General features: G+C 42.8%; 1 pseudogene; it reads left to right on the forward strand.

Annotated features, from left to right (window-relative positions):
• Positions 1–1,186: 1,186 nt before the first annotated feature.
• On the forward strand, positions 1,187–2,817 carry LOC103206171 (annotated as a pseudogene).
• The last annotated feature ends 222 nt before the right edge of the window (positions 2,818–3,039 follow it).

Genomic DNA, 3,039 nt, shown 5'->3' on the forward strand with positions numbered 1-3,039 from the left:
AAAGATCAGCTGGAGAAGCCACTAGAAGATTTTGTATATTGTTGATTCTAAAACATCTATATATTCATTTTAACATCACAGAAATCTTAATATCTCTTACAAGTGATGTGATAAGAAAGTATTGTATAATAGTATAATTGGCAGTGTCTCCTTCTTCTTAGTAACACATAAAATAATGGCCCAACTTACTACCAATGGAATCTAAGAACTGATGACATGAAAATAGTCATTTCAGCTCAAAATATTGCAGGATTTTCAAACTATTAGTGCTATTCAGGATGAGAAGTGCTGGCAGCTTCAGGATAAAATGAGTCTCATCACTGAGGAAATTCAATCACAGACTGGACAGACACTTGCTGCAAATGAGCTCAAGCATTAGATTTGGGATTGAATCACATTTTTATGTCTTCACTATGGTAGTTACATTTGTGTGTCAACTTGGCTGGGCCTGGTTGAGTGGCTGGGCAGCTGAATGTAGTTATTTCCCATGGTGAGATTGGTAATCAACTCCATGGCAGCTGAGTAGCTAGCTGCCTTAGGAATGTGGTCTGCTTCCTGTATATAAGGAGAAGCCTTGGGGATAGTCTAGCTTATGGCACACTTGAATCCTGCGTGTAGCTGTGTCATAGTTCAGCAGCCTGCCATGTTCTGCCAATCTTGGCACTTTCAGTGGACTTGAATTAATTGTCTGTCATGTGGTTTTGTAACATCAGGTCTGTGCCTTTTTACTTGTCAACCCTGGGCTTTTCAGTCTCAGCAGCCAGTAGCTGTCTGAGTATAGAAAGCCTCTAGCTCCAGTGGGCTGGGAGCAGGAGGCTGAGCTGAAGCCCAAGGTTGAGGGGCTTTCACCCAGCCCCTAGAGCCTGGCACTTTGAACTTGGACTTAAAGCCTCTAAACTAAGAGAATAAACTCCTGTTTCTTCAAGCTATCTCATTTGTGGTATATTTCTGTTAAAGTGGTACTAGGTAACCAAAAAATTCACCATACTTGATGTTCTTGAATATTGATCTAATTGTCTTATTTTTGCAGATGAGAAAATAAGGCTCACATAGGTTAAGTCTTTATCCAAAGTCACACATCTCATTAGAGGCAGAGATAGGACTATCCTTGCCTCTCACTTACAGTCTCAAGCTACTGTTTCATTTACTGTTTTTCCTTGTTTTCTTTTCTGCTGAAAGTACGGAAATGGAAAAACAGGTACATCCCAGACCAGTGTTGTTGTTAGGTGCTGTTGAGTCAGTTGTGTGCCATCCTCACAATCTACATTTGAGCCCAGTGTTGCAGCCAGAGCTTCAATCCATTGCATTGTGGGTCTTCCTCTTTTTCACTGATCCTTTACCAAGAATGATATCCTTTTCCATCAATTGGTCTTTCCTAATGCTGGGTCTGGGAGCTCTGGTTGTGTAGTGAGTAAGGAACTTGGCTGCTAACCAGAAGGTTGGCAGTTCAAACCCACCAGCCACTCATCGGAAGGAAGGTTGGGCAATCTACTTCTGTAGTGATACTGCCTCAGAAACCCAAGGAGGGGTCGCTGTGAGTCTGGTCCGACTCCACAGCAAGTAACAACAACAACAACAACAACAACAATGCTGTGTCCAAAGTAAATGAGCTGAAGTCTTGCCATTCTTGTGTCTAAGGATCATTCCTGTTGTAAAATAAAACCTGTGAAAGCTGAAACCTGTGTAAGGTGGAAACCTGTCAGAAAAGGAAAACTCAAATATATTCCACTGAAGTGAGTGATAGAAAAATGGTAAGGAGGAGACAGTGTTGGAAGCCAATCATCTAGGGTTCCTTAAGGCTCATCTTGCTTAGCTTCGAGAGAACTCATTGCACCAAAAGATGATGGTCATTGTGGTGGGCCAGGAGATGATTTTGGTGCAGTCAAGATGGGTGATGCTGGAAATGGATTTGTGGGTTTTCCATCTGTATAGAAGTCAACACTGCTCAGTAATCTGGTGGTAGTATATTACAAGGTGGCAGCCTATAATTTCACTACTCTAACCACTGTTCCTAGTGTCATCAGACACAAAGGTGACATGATCCTGTTTCTGGATCTCCTAGGTATCACTGTGGGTGCCAAAGAGGGCAAACGTAGAGGCCGCCAAGTCATTTCAGTGGCCTGAAGCTGAACCTTGACTCTGATTGTTCTGGATGTCCTGAAACCCTTTGGGGCATAGGAAGATAGTTGAAAAAGATATGGAAGGCTTTGGAATTCACTTGAGCAGCAAATCCCCCAACACTGACTTTAAGATAAAAGACAACAGAGGTATAATCTCACGGCCACTTGCCCTCAGAGTTAGCTGGATGCTGAAACCGTGAAGAACATTCTGGCTGAACACAAAAATCATAAAACCAATGTGACTTTGCATAGTGATGCCACAGCCAATGACCTCATTGATATGGTGGAAGGAAACAGAGTTTATATCCCTTGTATCTGAGTGTTAAATAAGATTGATAGGGTTTCTACTGAGGAATTGAATATCATCTTTCAGGTGCCTCACTCTGTCCCCATCTCTGATCACCACTGCTGAAATTTTGAGGACTTATTGGTAAGATCTGGGATGATCTGAAACAAATGAGGATTTATGAGAAGCCCAAAGGCCTACCAGACTACACACCCCTGGTTGTATTTCCTGACTCCAGGATTGCAGCGGAGAATTTCTACATGAAAATTCACAAAACCCTTATGAAGGAATTTAAATACTCTCTGGTCGGGGGTCTCACTATGACACAATCCTCAGAAAGTGGGGAAAGATCACACATTGGAGGACCATGATGTCATTCAGTGGAGGACCAGGATGTCATTCAGACTGTGAAGAAGTAAAAACTTCCCTTTTCCTCACTGCCTGGCCAGCACAGCAGCAGTGGCATTCCTCAGGACAAAGCAGCCTGTTCTAAACCCCTTCTTAGCTTTGGCAGCTGGTGGGTCAGGATTCAGGGGAGGGAGATGGAGGCACTCAAAGTGGAACTTCACTTTTCTTATCTTGGTGTCACCTTGTATGTTGAACTGCATGAAGGACATAGTCTGCCAACCAAAA

This window comes from Orycteropus afer, unplaced genomic scaffold, assembly GCF_000298275.1.
Source record: "Orycteropus afer afer isolate SDZICR_OR568_19922 unplaced genomic scaffold, OryAfe1.0 scaffold00302, whole genome shotgun sequence".
NCBI classification, from domain to species: Eukaryota; Metazoa; Chordata; class Mammalia; order Tubulidentata; family Orycteropodidae; genus Orycteropus; species Orycteropus afer.